Genomic DNA, 19,262 nt, shown 5'->3' on the forward strand with positions numbered 1-19,262 from the left:
CAGAAGGCTCCAAACAGCGTGACGAAGGCGGTCTTCAGTCTGTCAGCCGGGTTCAGCTTGATCTGGTGATATCTGGAATATGCATCTAAGAAGCTCAACAGCTCGCATCCGGCTGTGGAGTCTATCACCTGATCAATTCTCGGCAGAGCGAATGGGTCCTTGGGGCAAGCTTTGTTGAGGCTCGTGTAGTCGATACACATCCGCCACTACTTGTTCTTCTTCAGCACCAGGACCAGGTTTGCTAGCCACTTTGGGAAAAATACTTCCATAATGAAGCCGGCTACCAGGAGTCGGGCTATCTCTTCTCCAACAACTCTTCTCTCCTCTTCTGACAGGCGGCGCAAGGGCTGCCTGACAGGCTTCACATCATACTCGACATGTAACTTGTGCTCGGCGAATTCCATCGGTACACCTGGCATGTCTTTAGGGGACCATGCGAAGATGTCTCGATTCTCACGGAGGAAATCGACGAGGTCGCCTTCCTATTTGCTGTCAAGGTTTGCACCTATGACTGCGTACCTCTCTGGGTGCTCCGGGTCCAAGGGTATCTTCTTCGTTTCTTTGGCCGGCTTGAACGAACCTTCAGCTTCCGACTCCTTGGGGTGGGGCGACATCTCGGGCTGCTTGCCGGCCATCGCTAGAACCCGATCAAGAAGTCGCTTCTCAGCTGCGATCACCAAGGACTCGGCTAGCCGACTGCTTTCGGTCGCGCAAGCGGACGACTTTGGTCAGAATCCCCTTGGAACTCGGCTATGGTCAGAATCCCCTTGGAACTCGGCTATGGTCAGAATTCCCTTGGAACTCGGCTATGGTAAGAATCCCCTTGGAACTCGGCATCTTCATCTTGAGGTAGGCGTAGTGGGGGACCGCCATGAACTTGGCCAAAGCAGGTTGGTCAAGCAACGCATGGTACGGGCTTTCGAGGTCCACCACTTCAAACCAGACTGGCTCTCGGCGGAAATGATCTTTGTCTCCAAAGAGGATGTCTATCAGGATCTTGCCGATTGGTGAGCAGGAAAGGCCAGGAACAATGCCGTGGAACACAGTCCGACTGCTCTGAAGTTGTCTTTGCTTGATTCCTAACTTCTCCATGGTATCCTTGTACAGGATGTTAATGCTACTGCCTCCGTCTATCAGCACTCACGAGAAGCGAGCGGCCCGCCTATCTGTGGCAAATGTGGCAACTTAGACCAGGGCGTAGGAGACCGGACTCGGCATCACCTCTGGGTGATCAGCTTTGCTCCAACTGATAGGCTTCTTGGACCAGTGCATGAACTCTGGGGTACTTGATGCTACTGCATTCACCTCTTGCTGCTATAGCCACCTGCTGCGTCGATCATCGGCCACACTGGTGAACACCACATAGGCTCCGTACTCTTCTGGGTACTCGTCTTGTACTGCGCCGACTGGCCTGGCAGCCGGCTGCTGGGCGGCAGTGGAGGCAGCGGCCCAGCAGGCGGGGGAGGCTGGAGGCCGTCTCCCTTGGCGATTCTGGTGAGCCAGTGGCATTTCCGCGTGGTGTGGTTCAACAGCTTCGCACCGCTGTGGAACTTGCAGGGGCCATCTAGAGTCTGCTCGTAGGAGAAGGCCGGCAACCAGTTGGACTTGCCGCCTTTCTGTTGCTTGGTCAGAGGCTGCCCCTCCGGTGCTGGTCTTCGACTGTCGCCACTTGCCGGCTGTTGGAAGCCGGCTGTGGGGCCTTGAGCTTGTGATCATTTTGCTGTTGTCGCCGACTGGCGTCCCCAGCCGGAGTTCTGGGAGCCTAAGGGGCTACTTTGTCGGTCGCACTAACTTGAATCTCCGCCTTCATGGAGGAGTCGGCTATGGCGTACTTGTCTCTTGTGATCAGCAGCTCGTTGAGGGTCTCCGGCTCGTCACAGAGGAGCTTGTGCTTGAGGAGGGTACCTTCTCTGCACCCGGCAGTGAAGTACTCGATAGCCTACACCTCGTGCACGCCCTCGCAGGAGTTCCGAAGCTCGGCCCAGTGCGTGAGGTAGTCGCGAGTGGACTCATCAGGGCCTTGCATGCACAAGGAGAGTTGGCAAGGCTTGGGAGGTCGCTTGTACATGCTCGTGAAGTTGTGGACGAAGGCCTCGGTGAAGTCGACCCAGCTGTTGATGTTGCGGGGCTTCAGGTTGTTCAATAATGTCCGGGCCGTGCCCTAGAGCATGAGTGGAACATACTTTACGGCAACATGCTTGTTGCCGTTCGCTATGTTAACGGTCGTGGAGTAGTCAACCAGCCAGTCTTCCGGCTTCACGGAGCCGGTGTACTTGGGCGTATCTCAGGGGAGCATGAACCCTTTGGGGAAGGGCTCATCTCGGATGTGAGGTCCGAAACAAGGAGGACCCAACTCGTCTTCTTCTTCCAGCGCTAGGGATCGGTGGAGTCGGTCGATCCGGAGGCGGGCGTCATTTTCTCCGACTCCCTCTCGGCGGCCAAGGCGGTCGCCGAGAGTCGGATGCTCAACGGGTGGCGGGGAGACTCGCCTTTCCTTGCGAGGAGGAGGAGGAAGATAGTCGTCCCGCCGTTCTACTGCTTTGGGGCGGCCGTCTTGGTCGCGCTCGATGGTGATGCGAGTCCGACTGTGGCTGACAGCCGGATCCTTGTCTTTCTTTCCGCGGACACCGCCAGTTGGTGTCCGAGACGTCGCGCCCTGATCTCGGCGGGGAGGCAGGTCGTTGTTTTGTCGTTGCGGCGCATCTGTGCGGCAGCCGGCTTCATTCTGCGCGGCAGCCGCGTCGAGGAGCTGCTGGACTCGCTCTGTCATCAGGCGGCGCTCTTCACCCTCAAAGTTGTCTAGCTTGTCCGCCGCCGCCTGGGAGGCACGGATGTTCTCCGCGGGCGTGGTGTACACAGGGCGATTGGCCCCGAACAGTTTGGCGATGGCCACGCCGCGCTGTCGGACCGCGCCTAGGCGGCTAGGCCCAGTTGGGGCCGGCGAGCCGCCCACATCGCGATCCATCTCACGCTGGTAGGCTTCTGACAAGTGTCTCATGCTTGCCAGCTTCTTCGCGCCTTCGACGAGCTGAAGGCGGCGCGCCTCCAGCGTCTCGGCGTCGGCGTCTCCTGAAATAGGTGCGGTCAGGACTTGTAGAGCCGCGTCGAGTGGGTCATGAGCTCCTTCACCGAAATGCTCGCCATGATCGAGGACGAGAACCTCTGTGACGGTGCTTCCGCCGCTCTTCGTGTGAGGGAGCGGCTCGTTGTAGACCACCACGTTGGTGGGGAACGCATCGAGCCAGGCGGTGTCGGAGTCGACCAGCATTGGGTCGGTGGAGCCTATGGACTCCAGGTCCACGGCAGGCTCGCCGGCGACGTGGAGTTGGTCAAGGAGGCTCGCGAGGAGGCTCTCGGGGCCGCCCGTGCCTGCGTCGGATGCAGGCTCGTGAGAGAGGCGAACCTCGCCGACAAGTTCGACGAGGCAGCTGGCTGCGCACGCGATCTCAGTGCCGTGCAGCGCGTCGGCGTAGACTCCGTCTGGCGTGCTAGGCTGGCTGCGCTCGCCAGGGAGGAATAGGGTTCCCGTCCAGAGCAGGTCTCCGGACGGCGGTGCACATCGCCCCACGGTGGGCGCCAAATGTCGGGGGTTGGGTGCGACATATGCCAAGGGATGGCTTATCATGGTGGGAGCGAGTAGAACGTCGCCGGTGCCTGGAAACGGGATGAGGCGAAGGCATGCACGCCGGCGAATCTTACCCAGCTTCAGGTCTCTCCGTGGAGATAACACCCCTACTGCTGCTCTGCGGGGTCTCCGCATGATCACTATGGCAAAGTGAGTACAAGGTTGCTCCTTGAGCTGTTTCCTAGAGGTAGGAGAAGGCAAGGCTATCTCCCTCCTTCCTATATGATCTGGTCTAGTGCTAAAGAAGCGATCCCCCTTCCATGGGTGCCCCGGGGGGCTTATATAGGCCCACCCCCCAGGGGTACAATGGTAATCCGGTTGGATGTCGGTCCCAGCCATCTGTCTCTTAGGTCGCCGGCTTCTTTGCCGACTGCTGGGGCCCGCCGACTGGTGGGCCCCGCCGACAGGCCCGGTACTGTAGTCGTGCTTCTAATAACGCTGGCTTGTTCATGGGGTCGTGGCAACAGTGCCGCCGCCTGACGGACGATCACTGTTGCCATTCCTCGTCTTGTCTGGTTAATGGCATGTGGGGCCCGTGGGAGGGGCTGGCCGACTCCCGGGGGCTGACTCCCAACGGGTCCGTCTTGTGGCGCTCTTGCTGTCTTCTGTACCTCCACTAATGGGTGGGACCCGCTGTCTCTAGGCCGTACAGGCAGGCCGTCGTGGGCACAGTGCGCCGCCCACGGGGGCTGAGGTCAGGGCAGGCATAGCAACAGTGCCGCGCCGGATGGAGATCTCGAGCGATACGACGCACTGTAGCCATGCCAGCCCTTCGTAAGCCGGGCAGGGATGGCCACATGGTGGCCGTACCCCGTCCCGTCCATCGTGGCGAAGGCAGGAGGTGGTTGGAGTCGCGGGCCGACTCCCCATAGCCGGCTTCTCTTGAAGCCGTCAGTTAGGAGTCGACTTATCTCGAAGTCGTCCCTGGGACGGCCATGAGGGGCAGTCGGCGGCCTTGCCGCCGACTTCCCGAAGGCGGCTCCTTATCGTGGGGTCTTGAGGGGCGCAGTCCGCCCCGATGTCTTGAAAGGTTCAGGGGCTCGGGTTAGCCTACCCGTGGCCCATTACTCCGACAACAATCTCATGGTCTAAGGAAATGATACTTTACATTAGAAAAGCTTTAGCAAACGAACTACACAATCTTGTGCTACGCTTAGGATTGTGTCTTGTCCATCACATCATTCTCCTAATGATGTGATCCCGTTATCAATGACATCTAATGTCCATGGTCAGGAAACCATGACCATCATATATCAACGAGCTAGTCAACTAGAGGCTCACTAGGGACATGTTGTGGTCTATGTATTCACACATGTATTACGGTTTTCAGTTAATACAATTATAGCATGAACAATAGAAATTCTCATGAAAAAGTAAATATAATAATAACCATTTTATTATTGCCCCTAGGGCATATTTCCAACACAATGACCATGAGGCCGACAGCTCCAACAAGGGCGTCACTGATTTTTTCGATGACGATTAGATTGTTTCCTTATTTTTAGCTATGTACATGCATGAATTTTGTGTTGCATGTAGTAGTATGAATATGAGGATAAGAAATGAGTACTATGGTTGTAATGTCTAAGAAATGAAGGGTGACCGATCACTATCCACAGACGTATAGGGGCCTGGATTAGTGAAGTCTAGTTGTAGATGCTCTTAGCCTGGTCAATGGTAGGGTGAGTAGGAAAAAATGATCTATGCATGATCACGCCCAGATGAGGTATACTTGTGTGCCAGAAAGAACTTGTCCCTCGCGTCGCTCCCACGGGCGGCGGCGGGGGAACCCTAGCCCCCACCCCGAGCCCACCTCCTACACCATACCCTCCCCTCGCCGCCACCAGAAGGCGCCGTCGGGCGAAGCACGGTGCGCGTCTGTGGCGGGGGGCCCTTCTTCTCCTCCCAGCGTGCGGCTGTAGCACGAGATGCGGCGGCGCTGCGGCCAGACGGCGGCGCGAGCGGGCGGCCAGGCCGTGGCGGCTGTGCGCGGGGTTGGCTCGGGGCGGCGGCGCCGGCACGAATCCATTGCGGATCTGGTCCTCTGAGCGCGGTCTCGGCTTCCCCTACTCGACCGGTGCTACGTCTTGAGCTAGCATTGGTTTTCCCCGAAGAGGAGAGGGTGATGCAGCAAGTGTAGCGTAAGTATTTCCCTCACTTTTTGAGAACCAAGGTATCAATCCAGTAGGAGGCTCCTCAAAAGTCCCATGCGCCTACACAAATAAATTGAGAACTCGCAACCAACGCAATAAAGGGGTTGTCAATCCCTTCATGGCCACTTGCGAAAGTGAGATCTGATAGAGATAGTATGATAAGATAAATATATTTTTGATATTTTATGATATAGATGCAAGAAAGTAAAGATGCAAATAAAAGTAGATTGAAAGCAAATATGATAAGAGATAGACCTGGGGGCCATAGGTTTAACTAGAGGCTTCTCTCGAGAGCATAGGTATTACGGTGGGTGAACAAATTACTGTCGAGCAATTGATAGAAAAGCGAATAATTATGACATTATCTAGGCATGATCATGTCTATAGGCATCACGTCTATAACAAGTAGACCGACTCCTGCCTACATCTACTACTATTACTCCACACATCGACCGCTATCCAGCATGCATCTAGAGTATTAAGTTCATAAGAACAGAGCAACGCATTAAGCAAGATACATGATGTAGAGGGATAAACTCATGCAATATGATATAAACCCCATCTTGTTATCCTCGATGGCAACAATACAATACGTGTCTTGCAACCCTTTCTGTCACTGGGTAAGAACATCGCAAGATTGAACCCAAAGCTAAGCACTTCTCCCATGGCAAGAAAGATCAATCTAGTAGGCCAAACCAAACTGATAATTCAAAGAGACTGCAAAGATAACTCAATCATACATAAAATAATTCAGAGAAGATTCAGTTAATATCCATAGATAAATCTGATCATAAACCCACAATTCATCGGATCTCGACAACCACACTGCAAAAAGAGATTACATCGAATAGATCTCCACAAGAGAGGGGGAGAACATTGTATTGAGATCTAAAAAGAGAGAAGAAGCCATCTAGCTAATAACTATGGACACGTAGGTCTGTGGTAAACTACTCACAACTCATAGGAGGGGCAAGGATGTTGATGTAGAGGCCCTCCATGGTCGATTCCCCCTCCGGCAGAGTGCCGGTGAAGGCTCCAAGATGGGATCTCACGGATACAGAAGGTTACAGTGGTGCAAATTGTGTTTCGTGGTGCCCCTGGATGTTTTCGGGGTCCGTAGGTATATATAGGAGGAAGAGGTACGTCGGTGGACGCCCGAGGGTCCCACGAGACAGGGGGCGCGCCCTACAGGGGGGCGCCCTCCTATCTCGTGGAGGCTCCGGTTGTTTCTTGACTTGTACTCCAAGCTCTCCGAATCTTGTTCGTTTCAAAAATCACCTTCCCGAAGGTTTCATTCCATTTGGACTCCGTTTGATATTCCTTTTCTTTGAAATACTAAAATAGGCAAAAAAAGCAATATGGGTTGGGCCTCCGGTTAGTAGGTTAGTCCCAAAAATGATAAAGATGTATAAAATAAAGCCCATAAACATCCAAAACAGGTAATATAATAGCATGGAACGATCAGAAATTATAGATACGTTGGAGACGTATCAAGCATCCCCAAGCTTAATTCCTGCTCGTCCTCGAGTAGGTAAATGATAAAAAGAGAATTTTTGATGTGGAATGCTACCTAGCATAATTCTCAATGTAATTTTCTTTAATGTGGCATGAATGTTCAGATCCAAATAATACAAAATAAAAGTTCATATTGACATAAGAAATAGTAATACTCCAAGCATACTAAGCAAAGTAATCATGTCTTCTCAAAATAACATGGCTAAAGAAAGTTGTCCTAGAAAATCATATAGTCTGGCTGTTTCTCTATCTTCATCACACAAAGTATTTAATCATGCACAACCCCGATGACGAGCCAAGCAATTGTTTCATACTTTAATAATCTCAAACTCTTTCAACTTTCAGGCAATACATGAGCGTGAGCCATGGACATAGCACTACTTGTCGAATAGAATGGTGGTTGTGGAGAAGACAAAAAGGGAGAAGATAGTCTCACATCAACTAGGCGTATCAACGGGCTATGGAGATACCCATTAATAGATATCAATGTGAGTGAGTAGGGATTGCCATGCAACGGATGCACTAGAGCTATAAATATATGAAAGCTCAACGAAAGAAAACTAGTGGGTGTGCATCCAACTTGCTTGCTCATGAAGACCTAGGGCATTTTGAGGAAGCCCATCATTGGAATATACAAGTCAAGTTCTATAATGAAGAATTCCCACTAGTATATGAAAGTGACAACATATGAGACTCTCTATCATGAAGATCATGGTGCTATTTTGAAGCACAAGTGTGGAAAAAGAGATAGTAGCATTGTCCCTTCTCTCTTTTTCTCTCATTCTTTTTTTTTCTTTTCCTTCCCTTTTTTCTTTCTTTGGCCCTCTTTTTTTTTCTTTTCTTTTTGGCCTTTCTCTTTTTTTTCTTTTTTTTTATAAAGTCCGAAGTCTCATCCCGACTTGTGGGGGAATCATAGTCTTCATCATCCTTTCCTCACTGGGACAATGCACTAATAATGAAGATCATCACACTTTTATGGATTTACAACTCAAAAATTACAACTCAAAGCTAGAACAAGATATGACTCTATGTGAATGCCTTCGGCGGTATACCGGGATATGCAATGAATCAAGAGCGACATGTATGAAGATTATGATGGTGGCTTTTCCACAAATACGATGTCAACTACATGATCATGCAAAGAGCAATATGACAATGATGAAACGTGTCATAATAAACGGAACGGTGGAAAGTTGCATGGCAATATATCTCGGAATGGCTATGGAAATGCCATAATAGGTAGGTATGGTGGCTGTTTTGAGGAAGGTATATGGTGGGTGTATGGTACCGGCAAAAGTTGTATGTTACAAGAGAGGCTAGCAATAATGGAGGGGTGAAAGGGTGCATATAATCCATTGACTCAACATTAGTCAAAAGAACTCATATACTTGTTGTAAAAATTTAGAAGTCATCAAAAACCAAAGCACTACGCGCATGCTCCTAGGGGGATAGATTGGTAGGAAAAGACCACCGCTCGTCCCCGACTGCCACTCATAAGGAAGACATTCAATAAATAAAATTGTGCTCCAACTTCATCACAAAGCGGTTCACCATACGTGCATGCTACGGGAATCACAAACTTCAACACAAGCCTTCTTTAAAACCATAATCACCCAACTAGCATGACTTTAATATTACTACCTCCATATCTCAAAACAATTATCAAGTATCAAGTTGATCATAGCATCCAATTAACTTTCTATGATAGTTTTTATTATACCCAACTTGGATGCTCATCATTCTAGGACCAAATTTGTAACCATAGCAAATACCATGCTGTTCTAAGCGACTCTCAAAATAATATAAGTGAAGCATGAGATACTAGCAATTTTTTCAAAATTAATCCACCACCATGCTCTAAAAGATATAAGTGAAGCACTAGAGCAAAAACTATCAAGCTCAAAAGATATAAGTGAAGCACATAGAGTATTCTAGCAAATTCTAATCAAATAGGCTTATCCCAAAATGTGTGTTACATCAAGGATGATTGTGGTAAACTAACAAGCAAAGACCAATATAATACACGACGCTCCAAGAAAAACACATATCATGTGGCGAATAAAAATATAGCTCCAAGTAAAGTTACCAATGAACAAAGACGAAAGAGGGGATGCCTTCCTGGGGCATCCCCAAGCTTAGGCTTTTGGCTATTCTTTAATATCTTTGGATTCCTTGGGCATCTCCAAGCTTAGGATCTTGCCACTCTTTATTCCATAGTCCATAAAAGCTTTATCCAAAACTTGAAAACTTCACAACACAAAACTCAACAGGAAATCTTATAAGCTCTGTTAGTGAAAGAAAACAAAACCACCACATAAGGTACTGTAATGAACTCATTCTTTATATATTTTGGTGTTTAAACTACTGTATTCCATCTTCCTTATGGTTTATAAACTAATTTATTAGCCATAGATGCATTGAAATAAGCAAACAACACGCGAAAAACAGAATCTATCAAAAGCAGAACATTCTGTAGCAATATGTAATTAATGCAAACTTCTGGAACTCTAAAAATCCTACCAAAATAGGACGTACTGGATAATTTGTTTATTGATCAGCAGCAAAAACAATAAATGCAAAATCTCGTTCCTGTGATTTATTGAATTGTTTCTCGTGAGCGCAAAGTTTCTGTTTTTCAGCAGAATCAAATCAACCATCATCAAAGTTTATCCTATAGGTTCTATTTGGCACAAACACTAACCAAAAGATAAAAACACATCTAAACAGAAAGTAGAAACAAAATTTAACACTAAACAGGAAGAAAAACAAAGAACATAAAGAAAATTGGGTTGCCTCCCAACTAGCGCTATCGTTTAACGCCCCTAGCTAGGCATAAAAGCAAGGATAGATCTAGCGAGTGCCATCTTTGGCACTTGATTCATAAGTAGCACGCATGATAGATTCATAAGGTAATTTGACTTTCTTTCTTGGAAAGTGCTCCATGCCTTTCTTTAAGGGAAATTGGAATCTAATGTTCCCTTCTTTCATATCGATAATCGCACCAATCGTTCTAAGGAAAGGTCTACCAAGAATAATAGGGCAAGAAAGATTGAAATCTATATCAAGAACGATAAAATCTACGGGCACCAAATTTCTATTTGCAACAATAATAACATCATTGATCCTTCCCATAGGCTTTTTAATGGTGGAATCTGCAAGGTGCAAATTTAACGAGCAATCATCAAGATCATGAAAATCTAGAATATTACATAAAGTTTTCGGAATCGTGGAAACACTAGCACCCAAATCACACAAAGCAAACACTTAAAATCTTTAATCCTAATCTTTATAGTAGGTTCCCACTCATCATTAAGTTTTCTAGGTATAGAAACTTCCAAATTAAGTTTTTCATCATAAGATTGCATCAAGGCATCAACAATATGTTTGGTAAAAGCTTTGTTTTGACTATAAGCATGAGGAGAATTAAAAACGGATTGCAACAAGGAAATACAACCTATTAAAGAGCAATTATCATAGTCAAATTCCTTGAAATCCGAGATAGTAGGTTCAACATTATTAGAAGTTGAGGATTCTCCAATCTCTCTTTTACCAAATTTAGCATTAAGATCTAAAGACTTCGAATTCTTGAGATGCCTTCTAGGCAAAGTTGATTCATCATCAGTCCCATAATCATCAAAATTCATATTGCAAAACATAGATCTAATAGGAGACGCATCAATAACTTTAAGATCCCCATCATTATTTTCACGGAAACTAGAAGAACACGCTTTTAAAAAGCTATCTTTCTTAGCACGCAATCTAGCGGTTCTTTCCTTGCACTTGTCAATAGAAATTCTCATTACTTTGAGAGACTCATTGATATCATGCTTAGGAGGAGAAGGTCTAAGTTTAATAGAATCAACATCGAGCGAAAGTCTATCAACATTCCTAGCCAAATCATCAACTTTGAGCAATTTTTCTTCAAGCAAAGCATTAAAATTCTTTTGAGAAATCATAAATTCTTTCACACTATTCTCAAAATCAGAGGGCATCTTATTAAAATTACCATAAGAATTATTGTAGGAATTTCCATAATTATTAGAGGAATTACTAGGGAAAGGTCTAGCATTAAAATTTCCTCTATAAGCATTGTTTCCAAAACTATTCCTACCAACAAAATTCACATCCATAGATTCATTATTATTCTCAATCAAGGAAGACAAAGGCATATCATTAGGATCAAGAGGAGTATTTTTAGTAGCAAACATCTTCATAAGTTCATCCATGTTTCCACTCAAAACATTGATTTCTTCTATAGCGTGCACTTTTTTACTAGAAGATCTTTTGGTGTGCCATTGAGAATAATTAGCCATAATATTATCAAGAAGTTTTGTAGCATCTCCTAATGTGATTTCCATAAAGGTGCCTCCCGCGGCCGAATCTAAGAGATTTCTAGAAGCAAAGTTCAAACCGGCGTAAAATTTTTGTATGATCATCCATAAATTCAAACCATGAGTAGGGCAATTGCGAAGCATCAATTTCATTCTTTCCCAAGATTGGGAAACATGCTCATGATCAAGTTGTTTAAAATTCATAATATCGTTCCTAAGAGTGATGATCTTAGCGGGAGGAAAATACTTAGAGATAGAAGCATCTTTGCACTTGTTCCAATAATCAATACTATTTTTAGGCAAAGATGAAAACCAAACTTTAGCACGATCTCTAAGTGAAAATGGAAATAACTTCAATTTGACAATATTGTTATCCGTATCTTTCTTCTTTTGCATATCACACAAATCAACAAAATTATTTAGATGGGTAGCGGCATCTTCACTAGGAAGACCGGCAAATTGATCTTTCATAACAAGATTCAGCAAAGCAGCATTGATTTCACAAGACTCGACATCATTAAGAGGAGCAATCGAAGTACTAAGGAAATCATTATTATTGGTATTCGAGAAATCACACAATTTGGTATTATCTTGTGCCATGACAACAAGTAATTCAACACACAAGCAAACAGAAAAAGGCAAGCGGAAAAGAGAGGAGGAGATTGGGAAAGAGAGGGCGAATAAAACGGCAAGGGTGAAGTGGGGGGAGGAAAACGAGAGGCAAATGGCAAATAATGTAAATGCGAGGGAGATGAGTTTGTGATGGGTACATGGTATGTCTTGACTTGAGCGAAGACCTCCCCGGCAACGGCGCCAGAAATCCTTCTTGCTAGGTCTTGAGCTAGCGTTGGTTTTCCCCGAAGAGGAGAGGGTGATGCAGCAAGTGTAGCATAAATATTTCCCTCAGTTTTTGAAAACCAAGGTATCAATCCAGTAGGAGGCTCCTCAAAAGTCTCACGCGCCTACACAAACAAACTGAGAACTTGCAACCAACGCAATAAAGGGGCTGTCAATCCCTTCACGGCCACTTGCGAAAGTGAGATCTGCTAGAGATAGTATGATAAGGTAAATATATTTTTGGTATTTTATGATATAGATGCAAGAAAGTAAAGATGCAAATAAAAGTAGATTGAAAGCAAATATGATAAGAGATAGACCCGGGGGCCATAGGTTTCACTAGAGGCTTCTCTCGAGAGCATAAGTATTACGGTGGGTGAACAAATCACTGTCGAGCAACTGATAGAAAAGCGAATAATTATGACATTATCTAGGCATGATCATGTATATAGGCATCACGTCCATAACAAGTAGACCGACTCCTGCCTGCATCGACTACTATTACTCCACACATCGACCGCTATCCAGCATGCATCTAGAGTATTAAGTTCATAAGAACAGAGCAATGCATTAAGCAAGATGACATGATGTAGAGGGATAAACTCATGCAATATGATATAAACCCCATCTTGTTATCCTCGATGGCAACAATACAATATGTGTCTTGCAACCCTTTCTGTCACTGGGTAAGAACGCCGCAAGATTGAACCCAAAGCTAAGCACTTCACCCATCAAGAAAGATCAATCTAGTAGGCTAAATCAAACCGATAATTCAAAGAGACTTGCAAAGATAACTCAATCATACATAAAAGAATTCAGAGAAGATTCAATTAATATCCATAGATAAATCTGATCATAAACCCACAATTCATCGGATCTCGACAAACACACTGCAAAAAGAGATTACATCGAATAGATCTCCACAAGAGAGGGGGAGAACATTGTATTGAGATCCAAAAAGAGAGAAGAAGCCATCTAGCTAATAACTATGGACCCATAGGTCTGTGGTAAACTACTCACAACTCATAGGAGGGGCAAGGATGTTGATGTAGAGGCCCTCCATGGTCGATTCCCCCTCCGGCAGAGTGCTGGCGAAGGCTCCAAGATGGGATCTCGCGGATACAGAAGGTTACGGTGGTGGAAATTGTGTTTCGTGGTGCCCCTGGATGTTTTCGGGGTCCGTAGGTATATATAGGAGGAAGAGGTACGTCGGTGGACGCCCGAGGGTCCCACGAGACAGGGGGCGCGCCCTCCTATCTCGTGGAGGCTCCGGTTGTTTCTTGACTTGTACTCCAAGCTCTCCGGATCTTGTTCGTTCCAAAAATCACGTTCCCGAAGGTTTCATTCCGTTTGGACTCCGTTTGATATTCCTTTTCTTCGAAATACTGAAATAGGCAAAAAAAACAATATGGGTTGGGCCTCCGGTTAGTAGGTTAGTCCCAAAAATGATAAAGTTGTATAAAATAAAGCCCATAAACATCCAAAACAGGTAATATAATAGCATGGAACAATCAAAAATTATAGATACGTTGTACACGTATCAACCGGCGGGTCTCGGTGGGGGGACTTCTCCTTGATGAGATCTGGCAGCGGCGGCCTTGATCATCCAGATCCCGGAAAGTATGGCGGCGGGCCATGCACGAGAGATGGAGGTCTTCAATCAAATCTGGGTGAAAACCTGCTATTGGCTTTTGCCAAGGCCGGCGATGGCGACGATGTCTGCATCGTTCCCTTCCTGAAGGCATCGTCGTGGAGAAGTTCAAGGCTACTCTCTGCTACCTCCGGGGGAAACCCTAAATCAATAGATTGGATGACGGAGGCTCTCTAGTGTCGTTCCCCCTTGGGGTCGTCATTCTTGGAGGTGCACACGGGCTCGAGGGACTGGAGGACGACGTCTTTGGTGGAGCCATGATTCATCTTACACATTGATGGTGGCGGATCACGGCGGCGTGGCGCTGTGGAGACTTGGCGCCTGATGCGCGGAGATGGACTCGCGAAGGAGGAGGAAGTTGTCGGGCGTCATGGTGGCGTTGATGGTAGACAGGCCTGGCAAAGTCGGTGCTTCAGTTCTGCTCTGAGGATGGATCGGGGGATGATGGAGGTGACGACCCTTGCAGCGTGCGGTGCTCACTGGGAGTGTGCCAGACCGGTGTGGGACCCAATTCAAGTAGTGCCTTGGATGGGACACCCGGCTTTAGATGTTAGGCTTTGGTGCGATGTCTATTTGATATTAGGCCCGGACATTCGGCACGCCTTCATCAAGGGGATAAGAGTAGCAACGGTGTTGTCAAGATGGTGGCTTCAGGCTTATTGATGTATCATCTTGTGTGGTCCTTGTAAATAATTTATAATATAGCTGCATGCATCGTCCAGATGCAGAGACCGGGATACATCCTTCTTTTCTAAAAAAGATGATCACGCCCAAACGAGTTGGGGAAATCGGGGAACACAAGTTGCATGAGTGGCCTCCCATGCTCAGCTAAACTTGAAATGTCAGCGTGGATAACACGAGCACTCATGCATATATCCATACACTACACGCACACATACCCCTCATTAGTATAAAGTTGGATCATCTAATTTGGAACGAAGGGAGTATAAGGCATGGTCCATTATTTTCTCGGGATAGTTAGGGTAGCAATCAATGAACAGTGCGTACAGCGCCAAGACTTTCTTCTTCTCTTCTCTCTGCACCCAACAACTTGTCCATTCTCATGGGTCAGCAGGTCTATGAAGTCCGTTCGACGTAGGAGTAGCTCCACGGCGGCACGTACGTACTCCTAGTACTTACTAGCTCCCCCTCTCCATACCGTACCAAATCTTCAAGGTACAAAGGCTACTGCAGCCGCTGCACCATATTTGCAAGGGCAGAGCAGTCGGCACCAAATGAGAAGTTCAGACCAAAAGCTAGTTAGCACTAATGGTTACTACTGCTCACACTTGCATCTCTGTATGTGACAGTGGTAGTACGTGTTGCGACCTGCCTGCAGAGCAGTGGTTAAGCACAGGAAAGTGATTTCTCCGATAAAGAAGCACAAGAAAGTCATGAGCTGCACAGTTGCCCAACAAGTGATGAATTCTCTGCAGACAATCACCACACAATTCTTGTCAACCGCCGATCTGTCGACAAAACCCTCTCGAATCTACTCCCTCCGTTCCTAAATATAAGTCTTTATAGAAATTTCACTATGGACTACATACGAAGCAAAATGAGTGAATCTACACATTAAAATGCATCTACATACGTCCGTATGTGGTTCATAATGGAATCTCTCCAAAGACTTATATTTAGGAACGGAGAGAGTAGCCACCATGCATGCACGTGTGTCTCGCCGCAAATTGACAGGGTGTGCACTGTGCATGGATAGATAAGAGATTAGCAGGTCGAGCGGGCAGGGGGAAGCTTGGTGAAGTCTTCAAGAGCAAGCCCCGCGCAATCAATGGTTCGCCGTCAATCAATGCGGGGTTGGTTCCCGGTTGACATTTAAGCTCAAGACGTGGAAGTGGATTCAATTCAGCGAGGGGACTTAGTACTCCACGACTACTTGCAGTTGAAGGATTGGAGCATCGAACAAAAGACATTGCACGTTTATCTACTTGTCCAATGCGACTTGTCCATCGTTGGTCTATCTAGCGTGTGTCATCTTGCTGGGTGCAACTGCTCCCAATAAATGTGTGCGTGCCTTCAATGGACATGCATGTCGATCTTTTATACTCCCTTCAGTTTTATTTATTCCGCGTATTAGCTTTGATCAAAGTCAAGCTTTTCTAAATTTTGACAAATTTTATAGACAAAAATATTAACATATACAATAACAAATCAACACCATTAGATTCATTATTGAATATACTTCCACACCACATGGATTTGTTATGGTAAATATTTGTATTGTTTTCTATAAACTTGGTCAAAATTTAAAAAGTTTGACTTCAGTCAACACTAATATGCGGAGTAAATAAAAATGGAGGGAGTAATATCTGTAATAAAAAAATATAAGAACGTTTAGATCTAAAAACACTGATATTTTTGCATGTCGGTCTTTTATACTCTCTGTAATAAGGAAATATAAAAACGTTTAGATCTAAATGCTCTGATTTTTTTATTACGAACGGAGCAATTTTTTTCCTTCAGGGAAGAAAGAAGAAAGGACGCGAGAAGATGTAGCCTGGAGGAGGAACAGTGAGTGTCTTTGATGAACGTGATGATGGATGTTCATCAAAGACTTCTGTATTTTTTACACCCGTAGCTGTTCCCGGGCGAATACGCGTACGCATAATTGCTTATCCTGCAGGTACGCATTATTTACACCCGTCACCATCCCATCAACTGTTTTTCCATATATATTTTTAGATATATACTCGTTCTATAAGGAAACTTCTGTATCTAGCAGAAAACAACGTATTTCTACAATTTTAAAATTTGTTTCTTTAATCTTGAGAAAGCAAAAACTTGTATTCGACGAAAAAGTAGATGATTACTATTTTTGCGATAAACTTAACATTGTACTTATGTGCAAAAGAAACTTACCATTTTCTTTTATAAGTTTTTTTCTTTGCCATGAACATACAAGTTTTCTTCTTTTGCGTGAAGAACTTACCACTATCGACCCATTGATCCCTCATAAAAAACGACACAAACACATGAAACCACTAACTCCTAGATCTCGACATGCCCATTTCCCAAGCCCAACAAAGCTCCACCTCCCCGGCCCAACCCAAATCTATGTATGCTACCCTCTCCTCCCGCGCTAGAGACCCTGCCGCTGACTCCCCTCCCCTCGTCTTCACTCGAGCACACTCCGCCGCCGCCGACCCTGAGCTTCTTCAGGCGCGACCCAGACACCGCTCTCCTCTCTCGGAAGCTCCACCTCGTCTTCCCCAACTCCAGAGTACCGCCCGTCGCCGCGTTGTTGCCGAGCATATTCGACCTGAACTCGAGTTTTGGTGCAGCCACAAAGAGAATCTAATCCACAAATGTAGCCACTTCATCCTGCAAAATAGGATTTGATCCTTGAATAGAGACAAGCACATGCTAATACGAAGGTGCAAGCCTACTATAGAATCCCAGAGACGTGAATTCTCGTGTGCCTTGATGACTGGTAAAATCTGTCTAAGATGACCGTCAAGCATAACCACTGCTACCGAGGATAAAATTGTCGGTTGGGGTCCCTAGTGTAGGACTTTGCAGTATGCATCAAATTTTCCTCAACTTGTACCCTACAATAGTTGAATGTTGTGCAACACAAATAGAACTTAACTTGTTTCCCTAATAGTTCTAACAGGGGTGTCAACTTTGCTAGTCTTGCTAGTCACAAGGCTAATAAAAGATAATATATGATAAATATTATCGGTATTTTTGGAATAAAACAAAACTAAAAATAAAACAAAGTGTAAAAGTTGTTAGAAGGTGATTCTTATGCTCAAAATTGGACCGGGGTTCCTAGGGTCAACTCTCCAAAGCATAAAAACGCGATGAAGTAACATTATCATGTGAAAAACTGCACAATGAAGTAACTGGTAATCTGTAAATGCATTTGTGCATCAGATAAACCACAATTGTACTTTGTGAATCGGATAAATCACAGATGTAGTTTGTGCATTTACAGATTACCAGTTATGGTTTATCTGATGTGTTCAATTGTGGCCTTTTGAAAGTAAGAGTGTCGATCTCACAGGAAGCACATGAAATGATCTTTGCTTCTTGTAGAGGTTTACATGGTGTGAATTAGTCTAGTCAAACACGCGCACTATTATTGCCAGACCAAGGCAAAGAACTTGCTCCCAAATACTCAAATGTAGGGTTGTTAAAGAAGACAATGCCCACGATGTTACACAAACGAACAAAAAAAACACATAATCCATGGCAGAAACCAATACTCTCAAGCTCCTGGCAACAACGAGATAAAAGGTCACCTGGAAATGGGCAACGAGAATTCTCTCCCCTACACCTACGGTTCCAAAGAGGTGGAGAGGAGAGCAGCGATTACATATGAATGGTGGTGTCTAAGGTTGAGGACATAAGAGCAACTCTAGAAGATCCCTTGGCCTAAAAGTCCAAAGGTAACAATTATCTCATTTTCTTAATTTTTAGGGAATTAAACATTTCTTCTAGAAGATCATCTAAACTTAATACCTCAAAAGAATTCAAATAAAAAAAATCGTACACAAACCTCATTTGAAACACACATTAAAACTAGTTCATCACATAATTCAATTTATGTACCAAGTTAACATCGTACATAGCATAATTGTACAGCTCAGTGCTTACTATATTAACACTACATCGACATCAAACTAGGTCAAGCATTAAGATAAAACATATTAAAAAATACATTCTAGTTAACTCAACTCGTCGTCGCCTAAAGTAAGAACATCATCAGTGCAGTGACTTCCATAAAAAGAATTGTTACTGTTGATCTAGGGAGTATGAACTAAATGATTACAACAACTCGAAGTGCAAGGTAAAGTTTATGAAAGTTTCTTTCTTTGGGATTGCTTCTCGACGATTTGGGCTTGCATCTCGTTGATTTGGACTTGCTTCTCGTGTGCGTCTATCAACGCACCAGCTACTTCTATCTCAGTAATCGACAGTAGTAGCTTATCATTTGTTTTACATAAAACTTGACAAGACCAACCCATATATACGTCCTGCAAACAAATCCTCTCTCCGTGTGTGTAATGTATACCAACTTACAAACATAAAAGGGTTTGTGTTATGCATATACATCACTTTTATGGCCTCCGCGAGCAAAAAAGTCTTGATTGAGATTCTTAGGTGTGTGAAGCTTCTTAAACAATAGG

This window comes from Triticum aestivum, chromosome 2B (assembly GCF_018294505.1).
Source record: "Triticum aestivum cultivar Chinese Spring chromosome 2B, IWGSC CS RefSeq v2.1, whole genome shotgun sequence".
Lineage (NCBI taxonomy): Eukaryota > Viridiplantae > Streptophyta > Magnoliopsida > Poales > Poaceae > Triticum > Triticum aestivum.